Source organism: Myotis daubentonii, chromosome 10, assembly GCF_963259705.1.
Source record: "Myotis daubentonii chromosome 10, mMyoDau2.1, whole genome shotgun sequence".
NCBI classification, from domain to species: domain Eukaryota; kingdom Metazoa; phylum Chordata; class Mammalia; order Chiroptera; family Vespertilionidae; genus Myotis; species Myotis daubentonii.
The window spans coordinates 18,472,622-18,492,980 of record NC_081849.1 but is presented as its reverse complement, the minus strand read 5'-3'; positions in this window follow the sequence as shown (position 1 = coordinate 18,492,980).

Sequence of the window (20,359 nt, the reverse complement as noted above, 5' to 3'; positions counted from 1 at the left end):
GCTGTCTTTCTCCAGTAGCCTTCCCCTTTGCAATAGGTGCATTGATTGGCGCCTCCTGGGTCTTTCCCTTTTCCTTTCAAGTCTGGGTTTCCTGCACTTTATCTAAAAAAAACAATAGTGGCCTTCGTTGATTTATTTGTTTCCCGGGTATGGTTAATGTTAAAGGCTATGTCCACCAATGGGAGGACATTCCCAAAGTCTGGTCTAAATGTTGGAGCTTCCTTCTGATATCCGGGCACTTTGCCCAATAAAAGTCATGTTTACCATCCAGACATTTTCCAGTGCCTGTGGGTCAGCATCAGTGTGTTTCTGTTAGGCCTGGTAGGTCCTTTCTAAAAATTCAGAAGGATCTTCATTTGGTGACTGTTGAATGGCCTGTATCATATTCAGGCTCTTTTGTTTAGGCACCCCCTTTCTTTTTCTTTTTTAAAAAATATATTTCTTTATTGATTTCAGAGAGGAAGGGAGGAGAGAGAGATAGAAACATCAATGATGAGAGAGAATCATCGATTGGCTGCCTCCTGCACACCCCCTACTGAGGATTGAGCCCACAACCTAGGCATGTGGCCTTGGCCAGAATCAAACCTTCAGTCAGCAGGCTGACGCTCTATCCACTGCGCCAAGCCGGCTAGCGCTAGGCACCCCTTTCTTAAGGCCTTCCAATATGCACAATATGCACCTTTCGTAATGTCCTAGGGCGGCTAGGTCCCCACTACTCGGGTCCCAGTTGGGCTCTGTTGAGGGAATTGCCCTGGATGGGTTGGGGGTCACGTTGGGATTCTCCTGATGGAGATGTTGAGCCTCTTCATTCACCTTATTTATAAGCAGCTGCCTTTCATCTGCTATGAGCAGGATGTTAAGGAGAGCCTGTATGTGCCCATTTTGGGTGGTGAGTAGCAAAAATGGAGGTGATAAGATCTGCCATTTTCTGAGGATCCTTCCTAGATGAGGGGTTGGAATTTTCCAACACAGTAAATCTGAAGTGGAAAATGGAGTGTGGGCTCAATAGTAGCCAGTGGGCTGTCTTTCTCCATTTATTCCACCAACAGGGAAATCTGGGGGAAGAAGAAGCAGCCAGTAACTTAGTTTTTTTTCTCTCTCTCCATTCCCCCCCCTCCAATTTTGTTTTCTTTGAAGCCATCACATAGGTACCCATGTCATCTACACAGAAGTGGATGTGGGTGGAAAGTTTTGATAAGTATCAGAGAAGTCTCTCAGCAGGGAAGAAGAAAGACTAGGTTAGAGGAGGTAAAAAGGCATGTTTACATCCAGAAATCTGAAGTAGGAGGAATCAGATCTTTGTGTGTGGGTGTGTATGTATTATCCTTTTATAAAGAATGAACAACAAACAAAAAAACTTAGATATATCTTATGCTATGTGTTTTTTATTATAAAGCAAAGATTTGTCACCATTTTGCATATTTTGATGACAAATTAATAATTTATGTAATGACTATCAAATATCACATTTATTTTTAACATTTGTTATACCTTTTTCATATATCTTATCTAATCTGGTCAGTCAGTCTATTATCCAAATAATTCTCATTAAAACTTTTACCTTTTTACTTTGTGGATAATTATCTTATTACATGATGGCACTATATGTCACAAACTGAGAATTTAATCAACACACCAGTCAATTATCTCTCACACAATATTATGCTAAAGTTGACATATTTCAGGGAAGATATATGACCTTTAGTCTAAGAACCTATAAAAATACTGACTAGGTCAAACTTATCACAATGTCTCTGAATCATTTTACTTGTATTTTAGCCTTGGCTCCACCTATCAAACCACATTGTTTTATGGCCATCAAATGACTTGCTTTTTTGAAACAAAGCTAATAATATTTAATTAAAGGAGAATTATGAAGATTTTTGCATTTAAAATGTTTTAGTCATTGACAGGAAGCTTTGATTGATGATTTCAAAGTATAATTAATTAGTGAAAGTAATTTCAATCCTAAGCATATTTGGTAAGATATTTGTGATATCTGTCATTGAATGCTTGCTTCACAGCTAAAATATGGACTGAGGTGGAGTGGGAACCAGTTGGAGGGGGTTAAAGGGGGAAGATGGAGGACATCTGTAATACTCTCAACAATAAAGAATATATATAAATATGGACTTTGGGAGTTTGCTGTGTAGTAGGCAATGAGAAAACATTAATAAGAACATCTATAAAGTAATATCAATTCTTTAATATGTATTCTTGCAAAAGTTTCCAATTTAAATTCGTTTCTCCCCCCTTTCTTTTTCTCTTGTAACAACTCATGGAAATAAGTGAGAACAGCAAAGCCTGGCATAGGGAACAAATAGGAACCAGCACAAAGACATTAAACTGAGTGGCTGCCACTTCTGTTACTTATAGAGGACCTTGTTTTGTTCTCTGGCTTTTCAAAGTTTACGTACTACATTGATGTTCCAGGGCTTTAGAGCTAGGGTGGAGACCAAAGAATCAAGTTCACCAGTGATCTCCTTATCTGTTAGCATTGCTACAGCAAAATATAAAAATCTACATATCAAGATACCTAGACCCTTCTTAACCATGATAGACCTTGGTTATGCTACTACCCCCAAGGGGCATCATCTGAGAAGAGATTATAGATCATTACCTCTGATTTTGCTTTATACCAACACTATATCCTCTCTGGTCACTCAGGTAGATCTAAGGGAGGTCGGTGCTGCATGTACATGATATTATGTTATGAAATAGTTACAAACGATGTACATATTTTTAACTTTATTTCCCTTCAGCTTACCCTTTTCCTCCTAGAGATTCATATAGAGCTAGCAAGTAAAGTTTAATATAAGAATCTCTGGTAATTTGTAGGTAAAAAATGGTTGAATATTCACAATTACATATGCTTCGACCTATTAGTAGAGTAAGTAGGGTTTTTCTCTCCCAAACACTGCTTTTTTTTTTTTTTTAATGTGAGAACTAGAAAAAAGGAACCTTAATTAATAATCAAAAGTAACCTCCTACTTATATTTTAATTATCCCCCAAATAAATGGAAGATTATGGCATCATTCTCACTCCCCTTTGTCTTTATAAATCAAAGAGTGAGGAAGTCAGACAGATCAACACTTTTGGATTAAGAAGACAGAAGCTCACACATCTGTTTTTCAGAGTAGAGCTTATTTTTTGCTCTGATATTATTATTTTTTAAATGTTAATTAAATCTTTATTGTTGAGAGTATTACAGATGTCCCCCTCTATCCCCCCATTGCCCCCTTCCACCTGGTTCCCCACCTGCCCGATGTCTTCACCACCCTACTATCTGTGTCACCTGAGATGGGAACTCTAGATGCCCCCCTCTGTGGGCTGTGTGCACAGTCTTGTAGTTGAGCCTTGATTGCTGTTGATGTCATGGGAGGAATTGAATTCCAGGCCAATAGGCTGAGAGGACCAGCTGTAGCTAAAGTGGGAGAGCTGTTGTGCAGGAAACATCCCTATGGAGCAGGGCTTGCTTCAGTGGGGCTTTGGTGCTCACTGAGTCTGTCCCTTGAGTGTGTCCCTTGTGGATGTGTACAGTAGTAATTTGCTATGGTCTGAAGCTGTCCACCTGGTGCACTGGCTATAGAACCTTGAGGGAAGTGCAAAGTCAGCCACTGCCTGGGGCCACCCTGCAGGAGCCACCCTGCAGGAGCTATTTGTATTGGACTTGGAAGTACCCAGATGAGGCCCAGCTGTGAAGCAAGACAGGCTCATGCTAATTCAGGGTCTTGGGCCTTTTATTGATAGATTTGGGGCACACTGACCCAACTTCAGCTTGTTTGAGAGATTTTAGCAAAGTCTGAAGCCTAAGCAAGGACAGGCCATTCATATGCAAAAGCCACTGCAAACAGGTTGGGTGAGGCTGCAAATTGGATGGAGTGTGGTCTCAGGGAATCACCAGGGTTGAGTAAACAGATATGGCTGCCAGTCACCTCTGCCACCGGAGAGGTCCCAGCACCTCTGTCTGGGAGATAACCGCCCCCAAGTTCCTGCCCTAATGCCAGACAATCCAGTTCCTCCTCATATGTGTCTGTGTCCCCCAGAGCCTCACACTGGCACTGGAGCTCAAGGAAGTGGGACCTTGTAAGTTTAGTTCATGAGTTGGCCCTTTAAAAGGACACCAGAGTCTCCAGCAGCCTCTGTGTCACTGAGCCCCAATCCCCACTGTTTTTTACAACCCGTAGTTACAGGGACTTCTCTTCCCAGCTCTGGGACCCTGGGCTGGGGCTGGGACCCCTTGCTCCTCACGGTGGCCTCCACAGGGATGATCTACCTCTGGATTAAAAAAGCGGCACAGGTGGGTGCTAGTCCCGTCTGGTCCACGCCTCCACCCCTTCTACCAGTCTCAATGTGCTTTCTTCTTTACTTCTCTAGTTGTAGGACTTCCATTCAGCCAGCTAGCAGGTGTTTCTGAAGGATGGTTGTTCTGTATTTTAGTTGTAATTTTGATGTGGTGTGGGAGGTGGCAAGTACTGCATTTACCTCTGTCACCATCTTGCTTCCTCATCCCTGCTCTGATATTATTACTTTGCTTTCTCATTATTAATATGACAATTACTAAGCTTTCTGGTAGCTTCTAATGATGACCCAATAACTTTATTTTTATATCTTTCTCTAACATTTACAGATGGTGAGTTTCATACCGGTTATAAGAAAACACCGACTATTAAATAATTGCAGAATTTTCCTCAATATCTTCTCTCTGGTATTATATTTCAACAGGGTAGAATTTGCAAAATGAGTAGAACAGCTGGTAAATAAAGATTATATTAGTAAAGATCTGTGACTCCTCAGAGGAAAATAAATGATTTGAAGTAAAAAATTTACTCCAATTCATCTTAAAACTAATATTAGCAGAGCAAACCTCCCAGGAATTGTTCTGTGCCTGCCACAACCCCTCTGTTTGTATATTCTAGGCTTTGCTGCCAAAAGCACCTTGTGTTTATATGCATTGACTCTCCTCTGTCCTGACATTTGGCTAGCTGGAGAACACTAATAAATTCACTTTGGAGCCTGGAGTTTAAAATCTATGTGAACTTAACAGTGAACTACAGAGTAGATAACTAGGGAGACCAACCTGGTCAGATATTCAGAAAATACTGTCTTGTATGACTTACCTTTGTGCATAGTTTCCTAGTATCATGTTGTGAATGAATGTATACTATTTTTGGTTTGACATGGAGAGCAAAGACATATTTTCTAATTGCCTTAAAAATCCTCCAAAGGCAGATATAGAAACACTGTGGTCCTAATGGCAGCTCCATAGTGGTAACCTCTCAGTGATACCAATGACAGTCCAGCCAGCTGCCACCTAAGAGTGTTACTGTTTGAGATAAAGACCTGGAATGAAGTCAGTGTCTCTTCTTACTCAAGTTAGTTATTAAAATGACCAGTGGTGTCAGCCCACAATTTATTATTTATTATCAAAGGTAGTAATGCCTGAGGTTCTTATTTCATAGAAAACAAGGCATTGATTAACAAATAATAAGCCGAGATATGGTCAAACACCTAGCTAATTAAAAAGAAATTTCAACTCAAAGTAAAATCTATCAAGATTGGTGGTATTAAAAACTGGAAGCCCCAGAATGCAGCAAGTGCAACACAGAAAGTGAGAAAGAGGAAACACTCATGTTTGAGAGCTACGGAAAAGGGAACACTTAGGAGGTCTGAGGAAGGGCTGAACTTTGGCAATAATGGAGACTGAGGTGTCCAGGAGACCTGTCCCCAAGCAGGCTGGGCACTGGCTCATGAGATCACCAGGGTCTGGAATAAATCACTATTCTCTGGCATTACTTTACTATCTGCATTTATTTCTAGAATTCCCTCGGTTTGTTTAGTTCTGTTTTATGCTATTATTTCAACCCAATGTTTATTCAGTATCCTGAACCTTGGCATCTAGAATTAAGGTCTTGTTTTGAGAGGACCTGACATTTATTTATGCTTGGAATAAATCAGCATCTGTTGTACATATACTAGTACATACTCTATGTAGCTCATTTTAATTTGAGTTGCAGCTCTGCTTAAGACACTTGTGACAGATTTTTTTTTCAGTTGTAAGATTTTTTAAAATATCAGTTTTATTGAGATTAATTGACATATAACACTGTAGAAGGGCTACCACACAATGATTTGATATCTATATATATAAAAGTCTAAGTGACTGGTCGACACTCCCTGGAGCCCTCCCTGGCCCCTATAGTGCACCAGTGGGGTCCCGGATTGTGAAAGGGTGCAGACCAGGCCGAGGGACCCACCAGTGCACGAATCTGGGCATCAGGCCTCTAGTATGTATACATTACGAAATGAGTGCCACAATACGTTTAGTTAGCATCCATCAGCTACAGTTTCTGAATCAGCCCCATTGTGGCACATGGTCATGTCAATGTCTTAGCTGGTAGGCTAACACCATTGGTTGGTTTTGTTTCTTCCTCATGTGATTCTGCTTTGTTCAACTTTTTCTTTCTACTATATTTTAACTTTGTTTTTAATTAAATGATAGAATTATCTAAGTGAGGAGTTTTGTTTCTTTTCCTGCTCTTGATTCAATAAAGATCTTTAATGCTTTTTTTTTTTTTTTGATGTGCTTATCTTATTTTCCGAGGTAATGGAATATTTTGCTAGCTGTGATTTCACTAGAATAAATCTGCTATTCATGCTCTATTCCTGGAGGTTCCTTCATCTTCTTCACCTGCTAAATACCCTGACTTTAGGCGTTTGGCCCATAACAGTGATGGTGAACCTTTTGAGCTCGGCGTGTCAGCATTTTGAAAAACCCTAACTTAACTCTGGTGCCGTGTCACATATAGAAATTTTTTGATATTTGCAACCATAGTAAAATAAAGACTTATATTTTTGATATTTATTTTATATATTTAAATGCCATTTAACAAAGAAAAATCAACCAAAAAAATGAGTTCGCGTGTCACCTCTGACAGGCGTGTCATAGGTTCGCCATCACTGGTCTATAACATTGGGCTGCAACTAATGTGTGATCCATTAGCCCATAGTTTTGGGGCAATGCTGCTTTTTAAGCTTCTGCCCACTGGATACATAATGCAATAAGTGATTACCTTTCAGATGTCTATATGCCTTCTCTGCCTTCTTTTTTCAAATTAAATCTCATTTTGTTCATTTTTGTTCCCATTTCCGAACTCATCTGGGAAATGTATATCATCATTCTTTTTCATACTAGATTGGTATGACAACTTCCAATTTGAAATCATCATTGTTTTTGAGAAATTAATTTCCTACTTTAGATTATTAGTAAAGACAAAGTCTGTACTCTTCTTTGCTTCACTTCTGTAGGTTCTTGTTTACACTCCTCTCCAGCCACCTCTCAGACAGCCTTGCATACAATTCTTTGTGCTCCTTTTTCCCTAGTAGATTATGAATGTCCTCAGGGCAGAGAATATGCAGCTTTCATTTCCCACAAGGACTGCCATAATCTCTTTCACACATTGGGAATTTCGTCAATATGTGGGTTAGATTGTTGTGGATATCTGTAGTAGGCTGTGCAAATGCCTCCTTAGGACTAGAAATATTGCCAGTCAACCTCACAGATAGTTTGTGTTCTTTTCTTCTCATTGCTTTTCAATTGATATTTACCACAGGTTCTTATGCAAATTAATTGGACTTAACACTGTTTTTACAGTTTGGAATGCTGCATTCTATCTTTTAAAGTCCAGGCACACAGTAAGTGTTATGTTAGTTCTAATCACAACTTGAAATTCAATGGGGAAGTTTTTTGTTGTTGTTGTTGTTTTTGAAGTTAATTTGGCATTTTCATCCTGGTGTTTAAGATTCTGATTGCTTTTGTTTGAAGATATTTAAGTATTTTCCCCTTGGCATTTTCTAATTATTGCATAAATTAATACCAGAAGATACACAGAAACAGTGTTTCAACATTTTCTCTTATTTTGCCAGGAGCCCAAAGAACTGTATTAACCTTGAGGACTCTTTTCATTATTTTCCTCCAGTTTTCTGTGGTAATATATTCTCCTAATTTCAAATGTAAAACAATTACACTGTAAAAGTACAAAAAAGCACAAATAAGAAAATAAAAGCCTAATATGCAAAGTGTCTATATATATAAAAGCCTAATATGCAGTATACCCTCAGGAGTTAGACCAACCGGGAGTTCGATCACTCACTATGATGTGCACTGACCACCATAGGGCAGCACAGAATTAAGTAAGGCCCAAGCCAGCAGTTGGCAGCTGGGGAAGGGAGGCCCTCTCCCGCAGCCAGCAGCCACTAGGGACCCTACCAGTGCCTGAATTTCATGCACTGGGCCTCTAGTAATCAATAATTCAGAAATTAACATTTTAGGAGTATATTCTTCCCTTAAAAAAAAAATCCTTACCCAAGGATATGTTCACTGACTTTAGAGAGAGGAAGAGAGTGAAGCATTGATGTGAGAGAGAAACATTGATTGGTTGCCTCCTGCACACACCCTGACCAGAGATCTAACCCCAAACAAAGGTATGTGTCCTGACTGAGAATCAAATCTGCAACCTTTTGGTGTACCAGATTGACACTCCAACCAACTGAGTCACCCAACCGTAACTATATTCTATCATTAGAAATATATATTTACTAGAGGCCCGGTGCACAAAAATTTGTGCACTCGGGGGGAAGGGGGGTCCCTCAGCCTGGCCTGTGCCCTCTCGCAGTCTGGGACCCCTCGGGAGATAACGACCTGCTGGCTTAGGCCTGCTCCCGGGTGGCAGAGGGCAGGCTCAATCCCTAGGTGCAGCCCCTGGTCGGGCTCAGAGCAGGGCCAATTGGGGAGTTGGGGCACTGCCCCCCGTCATGCACAGAGCAGGGCCAATCAGGGGGTTGAGGCGCTGCCCCCTGTCACTCACAGAGCAGGGCCCATCAGGGGGGTTGGGGCTCTGTACCCGGTCACGCACAGAGCAGGGCCCATCAGGGAGCTCCCCCTGTCACACACAGAGTAGGGCCAATAGGGGAGTTGGGGCACCGCCCCCTGTCACACACAGAGCAGGGCGGGTCAGGGGGTTGGGGTGCCGCACCCTGTCACACTAAGGGCAGGGCCAATGGGGAGGTTATGGCTCTACCCCGTCACACACAGAGCAGGGCCCGTGGGGGGCGGTTGGGGCGTTGCCCTCTATCACCCACAGAGCAGGGCCGATCATGGGGTTGGGGTGCCGCCACTGTCACACTCAGGGCAGGGCCGATGGGGAGGTTATGGCTCTACCCCATCACACATAGAGCAGGGCCCGTTGGGGGGGGGGGGGTTGGGGCGCCGCACCCTGTCACACACAGAGCCGCAGGGCGATCAGGGGGTTTGGGCGCTGCCCCCTGTCACACTGATCCCAGTGCTGGGAGGCCTCGCGGCTCCGCTGATCCCGGTGCTGGGAGGCATATTACCCTTTTACTATATAGGATAGAGGCCTGGTGCACGTGTGGGGGCTGGCTGGTTTGCCCTGAGGGGTGTCCTGTATCAGGGTGGGGGTCACCACTGGGGTGCCTGGCCAGCCTGGGTGAGGGGATGATGGCTGTTTACAGCTGGTCACACACCCTTCAGGGTGGGGGTCCCCACTGGGGTGCCTGGCCAGCCTGGGTGAGGGGATGATGGCTGTTTGCAGCTGGTCACACACCCTTCAGGGTGGGGGTCCCCACTGGGGTGCCTGGCCAGTCTGGGTGAAGGGCTGAGGGCTGTTTTCAGGCTGGTGGGTGAAGGAAGCTCCCAACTGCTCCTTTTTTTCTTTTTCTTTTTTTATTCTGGGCCAGCTTTAGCTCTGAGGCTCCAGCTCTTAGGCCTCTGCTCCTGAAAGCAGTTATCTGGTTTGTTTCGGTTCTATAATGGAAACAATGTATAACTCCAGCTCTGAGATCCCAGCTCGCTGAGAGCAGGTTTCTGGGGTTTTGTTTAGCTTCTATATTTGTTACAATGTTTCTTAAACTGCAAGCTCAGAGTCCGGCAAGGCAGGCAGGGAACATTGGAGTCCTCCGTCACTGAAGCAAGCAAGCCTCATGTTAATTTCAAGCTGCCTGGCTGCCAGCCGCCATCTTGGCTGGCAGTTAATTTGCATATCTCCCATTGGCTAATCAGCGAGATATGCAAATTAACTGTCAGCCAAGATGGCGGCCGGCAGCCAGGCAGCTGAGAACAGGAGGCTTGGTTGCCCCAGCGATGGAGGAAGCCAAGGTTCCCCGTCTGCAGCTGCGGGGCTCTGAGCTCCTGAAGCAACAACTCCAAAAGATACAATGTTTCAATTATAGAAGCTAAAAGATGGCGGTTAATTTGCATACTCAGGCTCCAAGCAGAGCGAAGCCAAACAGCCCTGAAGCGGCAGGGCAGAGAGGCCTCAGGGACCCTGGTATCAGTAGAGCCACGAGGCCTCCTGGCCCCCAGATCAGTGGAGCCGGGAGGCGTCCTGGCCCCTGGATCAGTGGAGCAGCGAGGACTCCCAGCACCAGGATCAGTGTGACAGGGGGCAGCGACCAAACCCTTGATCGCCCTGAGTGCTCTGGGTGTGACAGGGTGTGGAGCCCCAACCCTCTCATCGGTCCTGCTCTGTGTGTGACAGGGGGGAGCTCCCCAACCCCCTGATGGGTCCTGCTCTGTGTGTGACAGGGGGTGGCGCTGCAACCTCCCCATCCACCCTGCCTTGAGTGTGACAGGGGGCGGTGCCCCAACCCCCCAATCAGCCCTACCCTGAGCGTGGCTGAGGGTGGCATCGCAACCTCCGGATCTGCCCTGCTTTGTGCATGACAGGGGGCGGTGCCCCAACTCCCCAATCGGTCCTGCTCTGAGCCTCACCAGGGGCTGCATCTAGGGATTGGGCCTGCCTTCTGCCACCCAGGAGCAGGCCTAAGCCAGCAGGTCGTTATCTCCCGATGGGTTCCAGACTGCGAGAGGGCACAGGCCGGGCTGAAGGACCCCCTTCCCGCCGAGTGCACAAATTTTTGTGCACCGGCCCTCTAGTATATATATATGTATTTTTTTTATTATTTCATATATATATATATATATATATATATATATATGTATTTTTTTATTATTTCAGAGAGGAAGGGAGAGGAAGAGAGAGATAGAAACATCAATGATGAGAGAGAATCATTGATTGGCTGCCTCCTGCACACCCCACACTGGGGATCTAGCCTGCAACCCAGGCATGTGCCCTGACTGGAAATTGAACCATGACCTTCTGGATCATAGGTCAAAGTGTTACAGAAAACCAGAATAAATCAAGCAATGCCTGGAGAGCTTGGAGTCACACTTTATTATTACCCGTGGGCCCAGAGAAAAATGCCTTTTAAATTCTGGGCCAAGCTACAAGCAGAACTTCCCTTTTTATTAAAGGGCCAGCCCTATGTGTGCTTAGTGGTTATCTCACTGGTGGCCTTGAAAACAATACAGTTCTATCCAATTAAAAATACACCTGGCATAGCATTAAGAGTATGGGCGTATCTAGTCTCTGGCCTACAAGGTCAGACTGCTAAGTTTATCTTCCTCATTATTCAAGCAGGCTAAAGCAGGCTAGAAAGCAAAGTTATTATTTTTTTTTAGAATAAGAGGCCGTCTAAAAAAATAGCAGAGAGTTCCAAACAGTAATTTTACAAAATAGGGGTTAGCCTTCACAAAAGCTCAACCACTTAGCAATGCTAGCCAGGCTATATTCTTCCGTTTTTTAGTAAAAAATTTTGTTTTATAATTTTTTTTACTTACCTGCATATCTGAAACATTTTTGAGTCTTTATATTCTAAAAATTATTTTTAATATTTTTATTATAATATTTGATATATTATGATTAATTTTGACAGTCTTCTAGTTTTAGGATATAAAAAACAATTTTTTAATTCAGATTTTTGTAAATATCAGTCCATAACCTTCAAACATACTTTACGATAAATTAATTTTCAGTGAGTGGGCACCCTTAACTATTTAGAGAGGGACCATGGCTGGCACATGGACTACTGAGATTTTTAAAATCCTGAAGTTCTATTGCTTTGGTTTTTGTTTGTTTGTTTTTATTTTCATAACCACTTAGTCATTTCCACTGGTGAACCTACAATCTGACCCAGCAATTTTTAGGGAACAATATTATGTTTCTTTTACAGAACACCATAATTAGGACTATTCAATGGACAACTCTGCATAGAGGCATTAGTGTGTTTAGACAGGAAGTAAACAAACCCCCCATCTATAGTGTGCCATGGAGAATGATAATATTTATATAGTTATGATAATGCAAATATTGGTAATGAGTTAATTAAAAATTGATATGTAATTCAATTGGGGAGTTGGGGAAAGAGGAAGTAGGTACCCTGGTGTAAGAGTGCCTTGAGTTGTGCTTGGTAGGATTAGATTTGCTGTGTCTAAAATAAAAATGCAAGAGAAGACTGGCTTAAATAATCTATAGACTTCTTCCTTCTTGGGTAAATGAATTTGAGAGATAGACTGCCCACACTGATGTGGAAATTCTGCCAAGTAGTCCGACTCAGATATCTTTCAAATCACTATTATGTCATGCTAGTACAGTGATGGTGAACCTTTTGAGCTTGGCGTGTCAGCATTTTGAAAAACCCTAACTTAACTCTGGTGCCATGTCACATATAGAAATTTTTTGATATTTGCAACCATAGTAAAACAAAGATTTATATTTTTGATATTTATTTTATATATTTAAATGCCATTTAACAAAGAAAAATCAACCAAAAAAATGAGTTCGCGTGTCACCTCTGACGTGCGTGTCATAGGTTCGCCATCACTGCTCTAGATTTAACATGTCGTGGTTTATCATGCCCACAAAAATAGTGCCCTATCTTAGTCAATTTTCCCTGCCAATCAAAACAAAGAAAATACTACTGTCAAAGAAATAGTATGCACTTCTAAATTCATCCCTTTCCTCTTCGTCTGCACCCAGAATATCAAAGAGGGCTCTGCATCCTTGCCATAGGTTTGCCATCACTGTGCTAGATGTTGCTTTCATCCTCACAGGCCAAAGTGGCTGCTGGAGGTCTATCCATGATATCTGCATTCCGAAAAGCAGAACATAGAAAGGAGAGAAAAAGAGACCACTTTTTTATTTTTTAAATTTCATAATTGAATGTAACGCGCATACAAAAAAGTGTCACATCATGAGTATAGATCAAACAATTATCACAAAGGCAACTCACCTCAGTAGCCACAGCCCAGGTCAAGGAATGGAATATAATCAGCATCATAGGAACCCTTCTTATGCCCTCTGCCCATCCCCGAAGCTTCCCCCTCCTCTTCAAAGATAAACAGAATTCCTGAGGCAGGCACGATGGTGGGAGGGGAGGACATAGGGTGGTGGTAGAGATGGCTGCCACAGAGCTCAAGGAAAAGTCAAGGAAAAGTCCTTCCAAACCTTGGAGTTTATGAAGCAAGACCTGAGAGAATACACAGGTGGTAGAGCATAACATGGCCTGTACCAGGGCAGCCACAGCCAGGGCAGTCAAGGACTGCTGCTGCTTCTAGGTGATGGAGAAAATGAACAAGGGTCTGTCTGACTTCCTAGGGGTGACCTCTGATATCTTTACTCCCTACAGAGACAAGAACATTGACTTTGATGTCATCACCTTGATGGGCACGCCCTCTGGCACAGCTGATCCCTGTGAGGGCAACAAGGCATTCACTAGTAGCCACCTCTGTAGTTGTTTAACAACATTGGGCTCTAGCTTCCGACCTGTACTCACAAAAACGATACATATTCAGGCTAAAAAAGAAGTATGTGTATGTAACTAAATTGGAGAATACTGATAAGCAAGAAGAAAATTATTTCTGAGCCCATCTATACTAATAAAAGCCTAGGTGGCCCTTGCACTCTCGCACAAGATGGCTGCCACAAGATGGCCCACAGGGGAGCAGTTGGGGGTGATCAGGCCATCAGGGGAGCAGTTAGGGTGCAATCAGGCAGGCAGGCAGGTGAGTGGTTAGGAGCCAGCAGTCCCAGATTGTGAGAGGGATGTTCGACTGCCTGTGGGATCGGGCTTAACCCGGCAGTCGACATCCCCTGAGGGGTTCCAGATTGGAGAGGGTGCAGGCTGGGCTGAGGGACACCCCACCAGTGCATGAATTTCATGCACTGGCCCTCTAGTAATCCCATAATTCAAAAAGAACCACCAATTTCTGTCAATGGATAGTCTTCCATGTCCTTTTGTTTACAAACATGTGTAAGGATAGTTTGTGTTTCTTCTTTTTTTTAACAAGAAAGGTACTTTATATGTGCAATTTTATAATCCAGTTTAAGAAAATGTACAATAAACTTAGCACCTTTCCTAAACAACAATAACAACAAAAACAAACAGAATGCCCACTTCTACCATTATAAATGAGCTTTTTCCACTTATGCCTTTTTTCTACATGGAAGCAATGCAGTATTTATTCTTTTGTGTTTGGACTCTTCCATGCAACATGATTTTTTCTGTTTTGTTAATGAATCCATGCTCTTGTAAGTAGCTACATTCTATCCAAATACTTTGAAATGTTATTTTTGTTCTTCTAGCTTTCATTATTCCTGTTGAGAAGTCGCCTGTAAAATTTATTGTTGAAATTTGAAGGTAATCTCTCTTTTTTCCTCTTTGGCTTTTGATATTGAGCAGTTTTGTCATGATATGCCTAGGTCTGGTTTTCTTTAAATTTATCTTGCTTGAGATTTGTAGTGATTCTTGAATCTATGAACTGATATCTTTCATCAGTTTTGGAAATGATGAGTGATTATCTCTTCAGATGTTGCTTCTGCCCCATTCTGTTCCTTTTCTGCTGCTGTGGCCCCTCCTCTGTTCCTCTTCCTTCTTCCCACCTCCCCTTCACTCTCTCCCTCCTCCTTTCTCTTCTCAGATTTTGTTGTACGTACATAAGTCAGCGTATATGCCCAGCGTCCCTTAATACCGTTTCCATAATTTTTCTCTGTTCTTGATATTGTCTTCTGACCTACCTTCTACTTCATTAATTTGTTCTTAAACTATAAATAATATGCCACCAATCCATTAATTGCAATATTAATACCAGTTATTCTATTTTTAGTGTTAGAATTTTTATCTGGTTCTTTTTAATAAGCATTAGTTTTTTTCTGAGATTTTTAATCTTGTCTTTTATCTATTTAAAAATATTAGACAGTTTATTTATCAATATAATCTGAGGATTAGGATGATACTATCTTCTTCAAGAGAGAATTTGTCTTTGCTTTTGGCTGGTGACTACTAGCCATCCTGGATCATTTTAATCCAATGAAAACCTGGGATGACTTGAAGCTCAATTCCCTGTAATTTTTTTGTAACTCTGGTCTATTGTTGCTTAAACGATAGTTCCTTATAGCCTCAATCTAAAGTCTTAGTGGTTTGTCAAGACCTCTCTTTTGGGAGGGTTTTGTAATCCAATTTTATTAGTTTAGCCCAGTAAGTATCTCAAAAACTCTGCTCAGCTTCTCAGAGAACGTTTTAGGATCTTATGTAAGTCCTGTGCTGTAAGCTCATTTGTTCTCCTGGATTCACCTGTTTCTCACTATCATGCCTTTCTACAGCTCAAGGCATTTTCCCAAGTTCAAATAATTGCTCCCCTTGCTGTTCCTTCAGTCCTAGTGGCTTCTTAGTTGTTTCTAACCCTAGGAGCTTCACCACGCACTTGGTACTGCTTTTCTTAACCAGCCACACCATTTTGTAAATAGTCCCGTCATTAAGCGCATTTCAATGACACTTTTGAGTGTGCCATCTGTCACTTGCCACACCCTGATGGAAATATACCCAGGGGAGAAATATAACACAAGTGCTACTGTACTCACTTTTCTGAGGCTCCTGGATCTTGGTCCTATAATTTTTCCTACCTTATTAAATCTCTAATATCTCAACGTGTTTTATTTTTCAAAATATATTGCTCAGCCTTTCTAATTGCTTTTAGTGGCAGGGTTATTGTGAATTTCCTAGCCCATTATTCTGAGTGAAAGGCCCCCATGCCTGCATTTTAAGGGAACTATTCAAAAAGTTTACACAATACTTTTAGTTGGTCATAGGATTGGTCACATGGTTCCACCTACCTGTAAGGGAGCATGGGAAATGTAATCCTACACCTACATGGCAATATTCTCAGATTAAAATAGAAGTTCTGCTACTATGGAACAAAGTGAGACCACTTTTTGGGTGTTTATTGCAAAGCAGGCCTTATGTTCAGAGTTGGAGATAAAGCAATGAATAAAACAAATATAGCTTAGATTATAGCTTAATTATTTATACTTTCATTACAGACTTTTTGGTTTTTAATTAAGCTTTCCAAGTTTCCTTAAAGTACTTAGTGGCAAACAGATAAAGAAATTATACTATAAATATTGCCTTTCACAGCAGTTATTTCCTAAGTTACTGGAACCATGAAAATGACCCACACCTAGGTCCAGGCTACCCATGGCAGCGAAAGCCAAACCCATGAGACAGGTGCTGAGGAGAAGGGAAATAGTTTATTTGAGTGCTGACATCTTGGGAAAATGGGGGGACTTTTTGTCCTCAAAAGCCCATTTTAGTAATCTCAATGTAGATAGAGGCTTGTATAAGGATGGAGAGGGGATGCAGAACAAAGAGATCAGGGGAGGGCAATGCTAAGTGCCACTTCCTGGGAAGGGGGAGCCCGAGAATGGGAGGGGACTAAGGGAGGGAGAATCTGCTGCTTCTCGAGCTTCCTCCCCTTGTTTTGTAGCTATCTCTCTTCAAACAGGAATTTGTAGAATTACTGCAGACACCTGTGGATCCTCGTGGCTGGAGCCAGCAGCCCTTTCTCCCAGAAACAGATTTTTCTAAACTGTACAACAAGGCTATGTAAGACATGAAAATACAGGGCTTTATTTACATATTCTAAGAAAAAAGAGGGTTGGCTGAAGCCTTAAGGGAAAGCAGAATACACACCCTTTATTGCTTAACTGAAATGTTAAGTGATGGTTATATGACCTGCATATGATAACTATGACACATAAACAGTACTTGAGGTGGTGTCTGAACATGTGACCACTCAGTAAAAGTTAGTTATGAGGAGGAGGAAAAGGAAGATTATAGAGCCAGAAAACTGTGATTAAGTACTAGACTTGAAGTTAACATTGTACCCCAAGACATGGGGAGGTGCAATAAGTAGAAGAGGGATGATCAAGAGACCTGGATGTGAGTTCCGGTATTTGTCATTTTCCCTTGGGAAAATTTGCCTTTCTGGGCCTCTATGAGCTAATTTATAAAGTGGGAAAATACAACCACATCTTTCTATGTCACTCGAGGTTGAGTGAATTAAATAATATAGCATATATGATAATAATTTTTTGAGTTGTAAAATGATCTATAATAATAAAATCATAACATACTAATTAGACCAGACATCCTTCTGAATGCCCTTCCGGATGACCTTCCAGACAAAGCCAGGGCTGTGAGGGAAGCCTGGGTCCTGGGTACCAGAGGGAAGCCAGTGCTGGCAGACGGGGTAGGAAGGCCTACTCTTGCATGAATTTCATGCATCAGGCCCCTAGTTAAATATGTTTTATTAAGAAACTAGTGGCCTGGTGCATGGATTCATGCACACTGAAAGTAAAATAATTAGAAGAAATATTTTAATATTGCTATTTGCCCTTTCTCCCTCAGCGCCTGGGAGCCAGGCGGCAGCCCCACTCCCTGCCACCCCAGCTGATCACCACCTGCAGGGGCCCAATCGCCCCGCCAAATGCTCCTCTGCCCACTGCCAGCACCGTGTTGCCAATGCCTGCCATGTTCCGGGCCGCCCCCTGGTGGTCAGTGCACATCATAGCAAGCAGTCAAACTCCTGGCAGAACTTACAGTCAAGGGGACAATTTGCATATTAGGCTTTTATTATATAGGATTGACCATGCCTAGTGGCCCATTTCATTATTAAATGCAATATGTGAGATCTATCTACTTTTATTTCTCAGGATGCAAATACAAGGCATGCCTGAGACAGGCATATATTTCTTATATGGGGGGGAAAGATGCTTAGTTGTTCGGAAAATGGTCCAGGCTGGTGAATCTGTGCCATCTTTATCATCTCCATAGCAACAAGCTCTGATGTAACAAACAGAGGAACTTGATGGAAAAATAAAAAATAGCTCAGAGATGTGGTAATGGGAATTCATAAAGTTACTAGCAAAGTAAAAAAAAATTGTTTCCATCTAAATATTCTCTCTTCCATCTCTGTATTTAACATGAAATTTCTCTTTGAAAGTTATTTGTTACTGTGGCTTGTAAATTTTTAAGTACCTCCTATTCTTTTTTCTCTATATTAAACGGTTGTTGCAGAGTGAAACATTTTTAGAAAAACAAAATATAGCAGGCATATAGTTCTTGGGGGATATGTGGTATCTTATGCAAGATAACATTCTTAGGGCCCAGCTGTGGTTCAAAGAGCGCAATAATTAGGAATGGATCCCTTGAGTCTTTGGCTCCAAGATTAGAGTTTTGAGGAATAGATGGACTGCTAACCAGATTGTGTTGTATGATCTTATCTGTTCTAGTATTTATTGACTTAAAGTGAGTCATGATAATAGTGCACACTTAAGTAGAGTTTACAACATGAAGGTAATATTCTAGGAGATGTGTGTGTGTTTTCTCATTCATTCTCTCATAACATTTTGTGAAATAGATACTATTATTATCCCACATTTACAAGGAACAGAGAGTTTGAGTAACTTGCCTCAAATCACACAGCTGGTAATGTAAACTGTGCTTTCTGTTTTCTCTAGCAGATGACAATTTATTTGCTTTGTTATCTAAAGAATCACCATCCGAGATTTGTGACAGGTCATGCTGTAGTAATAGGAATGATGAAACGTTTAATACTTAAGTAGGCACAGAGGAAAGGAAATGAGAAATGTTTTACTGAATAGGCACAGAAGATGCAGTAGTATCTTCTGGTCCAGATCAAATCCCTCTACTACACTTTGGAATAGAATCGATAGATACCATTTATACACACCTTTATGTGCTAGATAATATAATGTACATTATATATAAATTTCTCACTTAATTGTCACAATAGATCATTCTGTAGGTGTTTTTATTTTTTGTTTGTTTTTTACAGGAGATGAAATGAAGACAAAAAGATTTTGAGTGAATGACAGAACAATAAAATTGCCCAATCATTTTGTATTCTTTTGACTGGGGTTCAGAAATTTTGAATAAGTTCATAGTGGTGGGTGGTCCGGGGTTTAGCTCATAGGCTGACTCCAAAGCCTAGGAAGTAGTCAAAAGGAGTCCGTGAAATTTGCTTACACAAATGTATGGGTGCTTCTGCAAAATATTTTGTCAAAGTAAATAGGGTGGGTGGGTATAGTTGAAAATAGATCATGTATTATGCTTGTTGACTCTAACAGATGCCCTGGAATGATAACTCATTTTGTTCCTGATGAAATAGGAATTTTTAGGGGTGAAAATGGTAGGTTTAGGGAATTTTTAAAATTAAGGGGTCCATTGAAAAATCTCAGGGCTACAGAGTTGCAAAAGGGTACATTTCCATAAGACAGGGAGCAGGGAGCCAGCAGAAGTTACATTTCCATAAGACAGGGATTTGGGAGAGGCAGCAGTTCCCTTTCCATAAGACAAGGGAACTGGGAGTAGCAAAAGGTCTATATTTACAAGATAGAGAAGGAGGGCCTCACGTGTCCCATGTGAGGTTTGCCCTTTGAGCTCAGGAGTTGCTATAGTGAGCAAATCAGAAGGGAATAGTGACCAATCAGAGGGGGTATCAAGGCACAAAAATCTGCAACCTTTATAAACTGGGGGCAAAAGGAACTCGGTGGGACTCTTTCCTCCTCCCCACGTGGGAGTCTGTGCTTGTTCTTCAGGGAATTTCCACCTTTGCTACACCATCTTCCATCCGTGGTTTCATTCTTCGACTCCTACAGACAAAGAATCTGGGGAAGCATCCTGCCCAGGGGAACACCGCGCGTTCCAGTCCAAAATCCCGCATCACTCATGTGTTTGTTATTACTTGTTTTTAAGTTGCTCAAAGTTGAGCAGATGAGAGGTACACAAATAATGACAAGTAGGAGGAAGCCCTCATTTGTGGGCTGTGGGCGTGGGTCAGGAAGAAACCGCGGACAGCAGGAAGTGTCTGAGCAGAGATTTGAAGGATACGCTTTTCAGGCAGTCGCGGTGGGGAAGCTGATTTCAACCACGGGGAAAGGATGGCATTTTAAATATCACCATGTGGAGGAAAACAATAGAAAACACAGCGCTGTCTTGTCTGAAAACTGATCACTCCCCTAAGACAAGTGATTTTTTAAATGTTTGTATTAGCATCAAAGGAATCAATGAGGGGAAGGGGGACATATGTAATACTTTCAACAATAAAGATTTTTAAAAAGACAAAAGCCTGTTTCTAATTTC